Source organism: Anoplolepis gracilipes, chromosome 9 (assembly GCF_047496725.1).
Source record: "Anoplolepis gracilipes chromosome 9, ASM4749672v1, whole genome shotgun sequence".
Classification (NCBI taxonomy): Eukaryota; Metazoa; Arthropoda; class Insecta; order Hymenoptera; family Formicidae; genus Anoplolepis; species Anoplolepis gracilipes.
This window is the reverse complement of record NC_132978.1, coordinates 9,547,754-9,562,167: the sequence shown is the minus strand read 5'-3', so window position 1 is coordinate 9,562,167 and position 14,414 is coordinate 9,547,754. Positions and strand designations below refer to the sequence as shown.

The 14,414-nt window shown below is 35.0% G+C and overlaps 1 long non-coding RNA gene across 1 annotated transcript in view; it reads right to left on the bottom strand.

Moving 5' to 3' along the window:
- Positions 1-340: 340 nt before the first annotated feature.
- Positions 341-14,414, bottom strand: part of LOC140669689 (uncharacterized) — a 280,179-nt gene continuing 266,105 nt past the window's right edge. Inside the window, exon 3 of the long non-coding RNA XR_012047377.1 lies at positions 341-2,550. This is a non-coding gene — a long non-coding RNA (uncharacterized lncRNA). The remainder of the gene's footprint in view (positions 2,551-14,414) is intronic.

Genomic DNA, 14,414 nt, shown 5'->3' with positions numbered 1-14,414 from the left:
CCATATACCATGTTGTGCCGATCGATCGATATAATGATCCGATAAATCCCCCTACGCGTCAACACATTAGATCATATCCATAATGTGCTTCGCGATCTATTGACTCGTGCACGCATAATGGTCCCTGCGCACAGTGCGTGGCGGCAGAGGGTGCTCACGCGGATGCATTAATGTGTGCCTGAACGTCTTAGGATAATCTACATCAAGACCGTACGGCGATGCAGCTGCAACAGACGTCTGACCGCGCCATTGTTTTCATCTTAGGCGAGTCGCGATCGATAATTAATTGCTCCTTCCGGCGTTAAACAGCTTGGTCTGACGGTGTGTATATATATATATACATATATTTCGTAATGTTCGCATCTGTATACCGTCGTACGAGATATCACGTTCATGAGTTTATTAAATATATCCGTGATGCGGATCACACGAGTAATAAAGTTTATGCATCAATAATAAATGCCATAATATAAGTACATAGCGCGCGTATTTCCATTATTATAATACATGTGTATATTATTCGTAATTTAATCGTCATAAATTAAGGTGTAAGAATTTTGTATGTATATATGTATTTAAATAACTCAATTATACATAAGCTTGATTTCATTTGTATAAAAAAATAATCTTCTTAAGTAGGTATAACGGATTAATTAATCTAATTGATAATTGTAGACATTTTTACATTTGCAGCTCTCTTTGAAGAATATATATTAAACATATAAATTTGAACATGTAAATGTTTACTATACCATGATATTTTTAAATTAAATCGTTCAAAGGTAACATAAGGCGAACCTACGAGGCAAACACTCGCGGATTGATATAATTACGAGTTCAAGCGGCAATAATTGAAATCAAGAAAATAGATTTACGCTTGCGGTGCTCGTTAATAGATGTTAGTGAATTTACCAGTTTCTGAATCGGTGATGAACCACGCGTTCATTCCTTGAATTACAGTCCCGCACTAATTATGATTTCATCCAGTCAATTCGCAATACTAATTATCAGAGATAATGAGAAACAAATTAATTAATCGATAAACCTCCTCCCCCCTTTCGTCCTCATCATCCCTGCCAACTCGCCCATGGCATTCATGCAGCATCCGTGCCGTTGCACTGCGAGCGATGCAATGGCATCATTTGGTTCGAATGCGCCGAATGGCGATCGACATTGGAGAGTCCGAAGGGCAAGTTTTTCACACCCGAGTAATTTCAGGTCGTTCTCTCGGATAGAACCTGGGGCCTCTTTTATTGCTAATACAATCAACCAGACTGCTGATCGAGAAACATCCACGAGTGAAGGAATCGCGGGGGAGAGGATTAGCATCGGTCAGACACGCACAAGCGACAAATTAAATCGAGAGAACAAGGTAAGGCACAAGAACTATTCGTCACGAGAGGTGCACAGACGGTAAAACATATCCGTGGAATTGCGAAGGGGAGAGAAAAGAGGATATTCGAGAACACAATTGTAGTTTTATGCAAGGAGTGATCGTTAATCAATCAGCGTCTCCGCGGTGGACCACGAGATCAATGCACAAGCCTGACGACCGAAAGAGCGAGAGTGATTCAAGAAAAAAGAAGAGAAGGGAAGAGGAGCGATAAATATTCCTTTTTGTTAGCGCCCTTATAACGTCCTGCTGAACGCTTGGCGGTTTCCAAGTAATGCGTATAAAAAAAAAGCATCTCTCTCTCTCTTTCTCTTGGAATTTTCGTTGCAATTTAGTGCAAGAATTCCTTGTCTAGGTTTTATTTTCTAAATATTCTTTATAACACATATAATAAGAAAAGAAAAATATACATATCGCAATGAATTTTATGTCTACATATGTATATATATAGATATATAAGCTATAATATTGATATATCAAATATGTATTAATAGCCAACTATAAACAACCGGCTGAACAAAGACTGAGATAATAACGTTATCAAAACGCGCACAATGCAAATTCTATTTTTATGTTCCTTTCATTTCCATATTCAATACGTAACGTTATTCAATACGTGGACAGTCCGCCTGATTCAACAAATGATTGCATTTCGCGTTCAGAGTTGGATCTTTTCGACTTATTCAAAATTTCGCGTGAATAAGCGCCGTTATTCTGATAGCGAACAATGTATCATCTAATCGTCAGTGGATACTAATTACGCGCCTTGATCTTACGAAATCCTGATTATCCTTGATCCGCTAAGCTATACCGAATTACGAATTACGACGCGCTCGATAATACTCTCTTTTGATAGTGCTCCGAATATCTCTTTAAGAAGGGCTTCTTTTATAATCAATAGCCACCGAAAAAGCAGCTGCCGAGGAGAAAAATCTCTGCCATTTCTTTAAGGGATGTTCATTATTGATATGACTCACCCCAATTCACGTCTCCTCACGGCGTTACCCTTAGCAACTCTCCACTTTAATGATGGCGTTAATAATGGCACCCAGCACTTACGTCCCAAAGGACGCTCGCCGGTAGTACGGAGGTAAACTGTTACGCGAATTCAATTACAGTCGAAAGCTTAAATCGTAATCAGCTGACTGCTTACTCACCTGAAACAAGAAAGAATTGAAAGATTAGTCAATTTATTTTGCAAAAAAATAGAGTTCATTTTTATGCAAAATGATAAAGAAGAAGAAAAAATGTGAAACTAAACTGCAATATTGTAAAATATAATAAATGCATTCATATTCTAGGAATAAAATCATATTTATGGTTAAATAAGATAATAAGCGTAATGTGATATAAAGTGGTTAATAATTTCTTGTTTATTTTTGCTTCATTAAACAGCAGTAATAACTTGCAACTATTATAACATTTTCAATACATCAATTAATTAAATTACTTAAATTTAGAGCGTGTATATATGATATATGAAAAATTATCGCGATTTGTTAGTATTATATTAATTTGAGACGTATAAAAAAATAATAATATATATACATATTATTTTTTTATATCAAAATCTTATCTGTAATCTCATTGTCAAAAATTTATTTTAATTATATAACAATATAATAGTATAATTATTAATATTAATTATGTATCTCTTATCCTAATTAATTTAACTATAAATATATAATTTAACTTGATTTATCTTGATTTAACTATTAACGAGTTTTAGACGTTAATCATAATAAGTTTCTAATTGCGAGCCATCAATTTTTAAATTTGCTTCCAGAAAGTAAATTTGACACATTAAATAAATTCATCTCCATGTTTTTGGGTAATAATTGCAGTACTTAATTATCTTTTTAACGCAAGTCGTTGTGTTTTAATTCAAATTAGTTCAGCTATATAAACTCACAGTATAGCAGAGAGAGAGAGAGAGAGAGAGAGAGAAGAGAGAGAGAGGAGAGAGAGAAGAGAGAGAGAGAGAAAAGAGAGAGAGGAGAGAGAGAGGAGAGAGAGAAGAGAGAGAGAGGGGGGGAGGGAGAGAGAGAGAAAGAGAGAGAGAGATCGGGGCTCGCACGATATCCTATCAGCGCGAGCTTAATAGCGATGATATTAACTAAGCAAACGGCCAAATAGAGTCATATCAGCACTGGACACGTGTGACACGAATGCATGGTGGTGCGCACATTAAAGTTCCTGTGGACATGACATACAACGTAACGTATTACGTGCTAAAAGATAAAATGTTTAAGCTTGGTCTATTATGTCTCGTAATTACAGAATATTGTTAGCTGCGCAATATAAATTAATCTATCGAAGATTAATCTATCGATAAGATATGAAATTCAAATCGGAAGGAACAAAACGCGAGACGCAAATTTTTTTAAAAAACTTATTACAATCGAACGGAAAACAGCTCATTGATTTTCTTTCATTACACGGCGTTACATAAAAGCGACCATGCGACCATATTTAAATCCTTTTCAATCACGTCAATAGCAGAAACGTAGTGTGTGTCAAGATGTGATTTAGCTGCAAGTCAATTTTCATGAAAAACGGTAAATTTTCTTCACACTATTGAAAAATACAAGATATAAATCAAACGAGAGAGAAAACGATTCAAGTCAACGAGCAAGAAAATGCATGTAAATCGTGTATATTTTATATATACTTTTAATTTTTGTTTTTGATTGATTATATTATAGAATTTATAGAATTTATATCACATGTATTATATTTTCGGTTCTTTCATGACAAATATTTATAAACTATTTTAATAATTTCATAAATATATTGTAAAAAAACTGTTAACAAATTAAAATTAGTTTATTGGAGATACAGAAAATACAAAAAAACCATTTTGCTGCTTCTATAACAATTTCAGTAAAAATAGCCATGAAATATTGAAAAAACAAAATTTTGCTTATCTCCGTGATAAAAATAACCCGTTGCTGTAAAAGTCGCAATTTTATCGCGATTATGGAAATGAATGTGCGACGCTACAATAATAAGGATACGAAGCTTCAATTCCAGGCGGGACAATTTCACTTTGCGTTCGTGCTTCTCTCGAATGTGAAATCGACGCGAAGCGTTTCAAGTCGTATGGAGGAGGAAAAGAGAGCGATTTTGCGCGGCTCGTAAATCGTCGACGGATAATCCTGACGGGACCACGCTGGTTGTGTGTATGTGTGTGTGTGTGTGTGTGTGTGTGTGTGTGTGTGTGTCTACATAGCAACTGTAGCCACGATTCAAAAATCACAGAGAAGAACAGGTGAAAAGTAAACGGTAAATTTATTCATATTTGCTTGCTTGCAATTGAATGACAATTAGCGTATTTTATCTTTTCTTTTTCTATACCTTCAGTTTAAATTGCGATATTATATAAGTTAAGATAAAAAAACATTTTAATGATCGCTTGTTATTACATTGCTCTTACTTTTATGCTTCGTTTTATTATTTTTATGTTGAAAGTATTCCCTCTCCAATACTTTGAAAGACGGAACAGAGAAGAAAATAATTCTGTAATGGCAAATTTGTGTTTCCTTCTTTCATAGTTCAGTAGCTTTCATAAGGTTGATAATAACGCGCGATTCACGTCGTTTGAAAGTATCCATTTAAGTGCTGCCGCCGTCGTTCCTTAAAATCCCGTCCTCTCATTGCGTGTTTTGTTCCACTGTAATAAGGTATTTTAATTGGCGGTTGTTTATTATGTCCGATCTTGGGACTTGCGCTCTTGTGTCGTGATACCAGGTCTTTCACTCCCGCTACTCCTCCGCGATGGAAGAGACGTAGGTTCATGGGAGAAGGCAAGACAGATTATACGAACACATCTTTTAAAAGATACTCGGCTACCATAATGCTCATGCTACTATACACAACGGTGCGCCAAGAAAAGACACCGCTACTAGTTTCTTATGCCAGTGACCGAGGGTCAGCCAGATACTAACCGGGTTCTGTGTTATGTCTTGCGCCCGATTAATTGCATACCGGTTAAGATTTATCGGATCGAAAAAGAGGGAAAGAGAAACTGCCATGCCGAAACGCTATTCTGGTCGTTCTTTATTATGGTAATTGCCAAATGCTGATTACTAATTGCTTCTGCTCGCTGACTTGATGCTAAATGAATAATTCAAATCATTCTGATGAAAATGTCAGGTACGTTACTAGTCTCGTTAACGGCAATGAAAATATCATCTACGTTGCTATCGTCTTAAAAAGTAAAAATTGATTATTTTTCGTTATTAAATAATTTTTTGTGTAATTTCGTATGTAATTATTTAAGACAATTAATTACATTTTTATATAAATTAAGTTTTATTTCTCATATAAAGAAACAATGTATCATACAAAGTATATTTATAGGACGTTAAACCTATATCGAAATAATATAATCCTTATTTTACGAGAAATTTATTTTTAAAAAAATTAGTCGGCCAATATTATACTTTTCGATATTTACTCCCCGCAATCCAAGTCCCTTAATTAATATTTCCATTAACCAAATTAAATAATACGCGGGGCTAATATTAAATTTACATACGTCGCGACGCGAAGGGATGAATTTGTTTATCGTCAGTAACGTGATGAATGTATCACGCTGTTGGGCGCGCGCGTGTCGGCCTAATTAATACTCTTTCGAAAATTATAATTACCAGTGGAAAATTCTATCTCGAAATATCACCGGGAATGACGGGACGGTCCGTTTTGATGACGAATTTTGCCCATCCCTTCGTCGCGGTGCTAGTAAATAATGCAGACTCTGAAAGTAATCCCCGGAGGGTTGAAACTTTCCAAAATGAAGTTCGAAAGCCACGCCATAGGACTGCGGCTACAGGGGCGCATATTTGAGTAGCCATTAACGGCTTTAGCTTCGTTGCTTGTCAGCCGATAAAAGTTCTCGCCGCGTCTCTTTCCAATCGTCCATCTCGTGTCCTCTCTCCGTTTGCCTATTCTCCGTTGAAAAATATTCGAAGCGTGGAACAACAGATTATTATCTATCTACTATTTCCAAAAAAAAAAGAAAAATGACATAACTAGATACACGTAGTAGACTTGAATAATAAAGTCTAATTTATGATGAATAATATATCAATTTAGATAATCATTTTAAATATATGGACAGGAATCATTTATCGTTACACTAACAATGTGAAATAAACATAACGTTCTTGTAATAAATATACAAAATATTCATAAATCTTTGTTCAATTCATAAATTGCAAGATTGCAATCTCAGCCACAAAAATAGCAGATAATATTGTTTCTGTTGTCATAAAGAATTTGACACTCACGATCTCACGCAAATCGTGAATGCCCGAGAAATGTCAACTTCTGAAGCGATATATTATCACTCGCTATCGTGTCCTTTTGGTAATCCTGCAGGGAATCGACTGGATATCAATAATTATGAAATATTGGCTGTCTGTCACACGCCAGCTTCTCCCAACCTGCCGTCGTTCGATCTGTCCTGCAGAGCTCGCCGGCAGGGACGGCAGCAACGGGGGAGAGGAAAGGGCATAAACGCGTTAAATTATAACAAAGAGGAAAAGAGACAAAGCGCGAAATATAATAGAGGATCGTCGAATAGCGGGTCGTGCGCTGTGCATTACTGATCAGCCAACCCTTAATGTAATATGACAGATTTTAACACGCGGCCACCCATCTCCGTCGCGCGGCATATGAATTTTCACGTACTGGATATGTGGTAAACTGGCGAATACTTTACCAGAGGCTCACAGAAAAAAACACACATACGCGCCCGGCATATCGTTACGCGCATCATGGATGAAAAATAATACTATTATTGTGGTTTCGCGCGCGTTGCAATATTAAAATAATACTAGGCAGAGTATATGTATAAACCGGGTGGATGTATTGTCATTATTGTAACGTTATCAATCTCATTTCGGAGCATCGCAAAATCCGTAAATGCGCGCGACGCATTTACGTAATGAAATTCATAGACGAGGAAGGAGAAATTTTTCTGCGGAAAGCTTTTTGTTTCGCCGGACGTTCAAGGCGCGATGGTCATAAATCGGATTGTCACATACGCGAAAAAAAGCAAACGAACTTTCTAAAGTTTTTTTTTCATTTTCTGTATTTCATGAACACTCCGTATATCACGGCCTTCGGTTGCGCCGACGCTTTCGTCATGTGAGAAAGAGAGCTTGATCGCAAATTAGATTAAACTTTGATAGTTAAAACTAGAGTTTCGTCCGTGTGATCTAGTGATTAAAATTTAGAATAGCTACCCCACTATATATCTGTGTTTGCATCCAAATTCTCGTATTTCATCCTGGATTTAGCGGAAACAGAACACGGTAACTATCCTTGTATCAACTTTGATTATAATGTGGATTAACAGCTAAATAGCGATGTGCTCCTCGGAGATATTAACGAAATTTAAACTATATCGTGCAATTCTTCCACATACAGAGAGATGTTTTCAATATACATACATAATGTCTCGTCTTAATCTTTCTCAAAAATTTACTAATTACACCTTGCATATTAAATTTCATTACAAGAAAATTCATGGAGTTAACTCGCTTTATCTTTAATATTGGTCGAGATGAAGCGGCACAAACAGGAGGAAGTAATAACGTCGGCACATTCGATATCAAGATCGAAGTACGGACTCAACGGAGCGGGCTATCGGACGCCTCGTCGCGATCAATCTTCCGTTTAAAATCGCAAAAATAAACGGGCGTGCCCGTCCATAGCGGGTAGAGTATTGGTTTTCGATTTTATTTTTCTTTCAACATCAGAGAAATGCATGCCGTTGAGCGACTCGCCAAGTAAATTGGCCGCAGCAAATTAACGGTCTTATCACACGCTTGCGCATTTCTTCAATGTCAAAAATAACTTACGTCTCTTATTGGAAAATTTTACAGCGCCACGAAAATATCAGTAGAAATAACAGCGGATATTGATTTATCATAATCTATAATTTAATCAGATACTTAAAGTGAATTAGTTTATTATAAACTTTAATATATTTAATACTTATATTGTATAATATTTAATAACATTATATTAATATATTTAATATATTAATATTAATATAAAATATCTTTTAATAAGCCAAGTACGTAGATAATTTTTGCATAGCTCATGTTCTAAATGTCATATATCTAAAATATTAGTTTAAGCTTATTAAATTATATAAATCACGCGTTTAGGACCATATAAAAATTGCTATAAAAATTCTAAGCATTTTGCTTATTAAAAGATATTTTCTTACTCATAGAATTTCATTAAAACGATGGAGAAAAGAAGAAAGATAATTATGTTAAAAAATAAAAAATATTTAATTCTTATAATCACAACGTTTAAAGATTTACGAAAGTACTATATCAAATATTTGCTAGTCATCCAATATAGCTATACGATTAATTAGATTATGGTTCCAAAGTGGATCAAGAACTAAACATATACGTGATCGTCGCCATCAAATGAATGAACCAAAGAGATAAATTATTCATACACGCAATCTTATAAAGACCGTGTCTTTTTTTTGTGCGTACAATTCGATGAATCATTTCCTTCTTCCATCTTTTATCATTTTTGTTTTTTTCTACAACGATATTATTTAAGCTGATACAACTGCCAAAGTCAAAATCGAGCGAACGTACTCGATTATTATGTCGATGATAAGTTTTACTCAGACATATCTTAAAAAGATAATCGTTGCGTTTTTGTTTTATCGTCCTGCAAATGAATTAATTTAAAAGGCAAATGATTACAGACACGACTTGCAATTAGTCTGCTATATATCGAAAACTTGACCCGAACGAATGTCTGGAACAACTCGTCACGATTCTTTATTGGAACACCTACAAATGCACGCGAATTTCCTGTAATAGAGTGGATTTTTACCGCTACTGTGCAAATAGTGCAAATTGGTCGGTTACTCCGTCCAGGCAAGTTTCCGTCGCGTATTGCTTTCGATTCTCGTTTCTCGTTACGCGATTGAACTTCGAAGTCGATTGCAGGTGCTTGATTTTCAATTACCAGCATTACCAACGGTATTTCATTTCTATATTTGACTTTTCAGCGTTTTTCTTACTTCACAAACATCTGCATATAATTTTAAATTACGACATTAAATATTTATATAATTAAAAATCTTTCGTCATTTAGAGAAAGAAAAAGAGACTTGCAAATGTTTTTTTTTCGTCATTTTTTTTACTTATTAACGTTAGACTATCAAGTATTTTCATCTCTGCGTCATATTTTCATTAATATTATCCTTTAAGTATTGTCGACATGATCAGGCTGGTTGAGATAGGTAGAAGGAGGCGAACAATTACGACGAGCATTGCGAGAAGCTAGACGATCTAATCTCCGCATTAACCACAGCCGCGGTAATGAGAAAACTAAACGTTGATTCCCCTTCCCCTCACTATTTACGCAGCACGTTAACACATGCAGCTGCCGTAAAAGTAGACTTACTTGAAACGCCATGCATGTGAAATTAAACTATTAAATTGAGTGCAAAAATTAAATGCATGATCCCGTTTCTTAAAAATATTTTACCAAAATGTTATAATAATATTACTAAAAATCACGCGTTAGAAGAAATATTACAATAATGAGAGAAATTGACGTTGAATTCACACTCACAGGAAGAAATCGAAAAGCAGAAAAGCGAGGATTAAAGTGAGCTTTATAGGAGGTATTGTGCGTGGCGCGATGAAAAAAAATTCGTTGGTAAGAGCATAATCGCAATTATTTCGTGCCATTGTATCACATATAGTAGTAAGTACCTGTTTTATTCGTGAAACAAGTATTTCATAGTTTCACGGATGTTGCTATTAACAATCATCAGCATCGGTATCAGTCTAACTCCTTTATTCATGAATGTTCAGATATTACGTAGTTCACTGTGAGAGCCTTTCTGGTCGTTAGAAACACAGCTGTACCATTCTAATGGTTTTTACTCTAAATAACGCTATTCGCCTAGAATGCAAAATTAACTCGCGAAAAGTCTATTTCTCTTTAGCACGTTTCGTTCGCAAAGCCTTTTGCGTACTTGCAATACGAATTTGTATAACAAAAATTGATTTTTTTGAAAACTAAAAGAACAATAAAGAAAAGATAATAGAAATCGAGCGCATGCAATATAAAAATAAAAACGAACGCGATACACATTTGTGCTTTTGTTGCAAGTCGCAATTAAGATATAATTGTTGAGATGAAATATAAAATACAAATGAGAGAGCTTTGCAATTAATATAAATTGCAAAAATATTAAATACTATTAAAATAATTATTGACGTTGATTTAAAATTATATAATAATTGTAAACGTACAATTAATAATTGCGCTAGTTTTATTGATTTCATTTAAACACTAATATTGGCGTAATATTGGTTTATTAATTTCATAATTCTCTAATCTACCTTGATCGTAATGCTGAAGATTAAACGCGTATTATAGAATAATTCAGTTGCCTTCTACAGAGTCTATTATAAACTGTATACATCACGTGTACAAACATGCAATCAAACTACTCGAGACGTTTTTCTGAAAATGTGAATATTACAGCGAGCGCGACAGGATTTCGTTTAAGATTATGTCTTCGATTAATTCACCTCTGCTAACGAAGGGATTAATATCCGATAAGACGGTATATACAGGAACTATCTCTTTGGACGGAGCCCCTCGCGATGAAATCTCAACGGGCGAGACACCGAAAGACCAATTAATTCGCGTTTCGCGGGGAGGTCGATTACTCCTATAAAGACTTTAGGGGCGGGAAAAGCCGACCGTCCTACCCTAATTGGCCAATTTTCGCCGCTTAACATCCAATTTATTACTATCTTCAAGATCTTCCGGCGACGTCGGAGGAGACGGAAGAGGATTGAGGCGAAAACCTCTTTCGAGGGTATAATCCGATCATCAAGTCGATAGGTTGTGATGTGGATGGAGAGAGTGGCAGGTAGGTCGGCCGTGGATAAGATGCGAGAGATGGTTTGGGGGGACGCTAATTAAAATTATTTGGTGGGTAATCCATTCCCCCTTTTCTTGTCAACTACGATCGACCAAAGATTCTTGATAATTGTTCGCGGAAGTTACCGTCATCTCCGTGATATTCATCTATTTTATAATGCATCGTTTAAAATGTGATTGTAAGTTATATATTAAGATGTAATAATTTTTGTAATTATTGATAAAAAAGAAAAATAATTGTCGTTACAAAAGAAATGACAATTATTTTTCTTTTATTACAATGTAAGTGAATCAATAAGCAAAGCAAATGACTGCTACGATGAATCATCCATTAAAAGCATCTCGGACATTATTGTCAGAGACAATTTACTATTAACGCAGCTGGGAAGATACAGGAACAACGGTGATATATTGATATATTCGTACAACGGCAAGCAGATGGCGACTAACGAGCATACTAATCCCAAGCTCTTGCAATCCTCTCTAATGCCGTACGATATAGGAAGTTTGATGCTTTTGACGGACGTTTATGTGCTCAATATTTAGCAGCGGTGGCAGACTAATCATTCTTCTGTACAAAAGCTCAGATAATCTTCCTAATTGGGTCCGGATCATGACAGTCCTTTTATACGTTCATCGGGAATATGTGTGCTGTTTTGTTGTATTTGTTTTATGCGTGTATAAACTTATATAATGTACATTCACACACATACACATACACATACACACACATACATATACCAAACTTTGTCATCGCTGTTTCTAATGGTCAACTTATATAAGCGAGAAAAAGAAGATGCAATTTTATAATTAAATTTAATTAATTATAATATACTATCGCAAAAGAAGAAAGACAGAAAAAAATACTCAAAAGAATTGTTATTAATTCAAATATTCATTAAACATCTTTACTAAAGCAAAAATATAAATAGACATTAATATTCAATCTATCAATAAAAATGCAAATATTTATGAAAAATTGATAAAGAACAACAACATCATATAAGGTATTTTTATTAATTATTAATATAAAGACAGCAAATGTTCAACAGAATAATGCTATCAGGCAAAACATAGCGTGCATTTCCATATGATTGCGATGTTGCCTAAAGAAACAATTTACGTGATCACTCAGCAAATTTGATTCATTCAACGTCTATAGCTGCTGTATCGACGAATAGATTGTCAATGCAATCTACAAAGCGTCGCGCATTTTGATCATGAGATAATTCCTACAAGTACGTGCGGATGAGCGGATACGACATAGCTGGCCTCCAGGATATTACAGTATGGTCCGGTAAAGGAATTGGATTTCGCGTAATGCCCGGACACTGGGGAAAGCGCCGGCAATAGAGCGAGATAGTTGATGAGGCATACGGTGGAAGGAAGCGAGGGACGAAGTTGACCTAATCCAATTCGATGCGAGTTCTCGCCCACTTGATATCGCATAACAAGGGTTGGATGGCGGAACAATTTGAATACGGAATAAGATTATCGTTAGGGCAATTAATTAATACAATCCAAGTATCCAAGTATCTAAGTATTTGTGAGAGGCATACAAATTATAAGAATTATTTCGGATTTAGAAAATTGCAATTGAATAATGTTGTCACATGTGTAACAATTGCATAATTTCCAGATATATAATAAATGTAATTTCTAAGTTAATAAATGAGAAAATATTTCTTAGTTACACATGCATTTTTCGCCAAATTATAATTAAGATTGTTAAAGTTTTAAAGATTATTAAATTTCAATCAGAAAAATTCGTTTTGTTTAAATAATAATAAAATGTGTGCGTGTATGATGCCAGAAGAAAAATTCGTTATGATGAGATAAAACGTTTTCACAATATATTATATTTATAGCAGGGCAAAACTGTTTAATAACATAGCAAAAAAGCGCAAAAGACAATCTATCATCAAAAGTGCAAGTCAGGCATCATGCAAAATTATGTCATTACGTCGATGGCGCGCCATTTTTTCGATGAAATCCAATTTACCGAGGGTGGCGGGTTATAATTCATCTTGCGCGCGACAGTGGCCGTTGTCTCAATTTCTCAAAACACCAACATCCATCTTCGCGGCGAGGAACTCCTTGTTCGCGCTACGTGTATTCACCTTGCGTGACTAACTTTACCGCCGCGGTCCAACATAATCGCTCTGAAAGTCGTGAGTAATGTGCAAACTTCCATTAAGTCATTGCGTTATAAGGGCCTAGATTCTACGCTGTAGCGAGGAGTAACGTCGTCGTCGAGGTACTAGAAACGCGCGCGAGAAAAAGTTTCTCTCGCCGGAACCGATATTTCCTTAAACACGTGCTCGTCCATGTGTCGAAAATTTACTGAAAATTTGGACGTGAAAGCAATAATTTTTTATCGCAACCGCCGATCTCGATTTTCGCATCAAAAGTTTAATAGAGCTATGTTTAGCAAAAATTACAGTGAACATCTATTCTGTTTATTCCGTCTTTCAAATGGTCGGAATTCACAACATTTATCCTGAATAAATTACATTACGACTGTTACAATTATACTTCTGCGGCTCAAATGCAGTTACTCGAGGTAGCGTATTTGCTTTGTCTATCACTGATCTCATGCACTGCTCTAATGTTATTACACAGTGTTATTATTACACGAATAATTTTACATGCTCTATTACTCACTCATTACAATCATTTCGATTTACGAAAATTGAAAGATTTCCTTGCATATCACCGCATAGAGTATTCGTTTATATTTTTATAATCTTAAAATATTTATACAAGACACTTTATAGAAATTTTTTAAATAAATAAATTTAAATTTAATTAAATTTAAATTACTAAGTTACTAGATTTTTTGTGTTTGTTTCTTATTGAATTTGTTCTTGTTACTTATTTATAAATAATTGTACACTAAATAATTTAAAAACAAAATGGAAGGATTGCTATATAAGCAATCGTGATAGTAAAAACACTCTCATAAAATTAAATTATTTAATGCGAAAAGGCGCCGTTAAAACACAATACGTTTTACATTTACATAATCATTCACGAGCAAGTAGAGATAGACGCGATTACGAGAAAC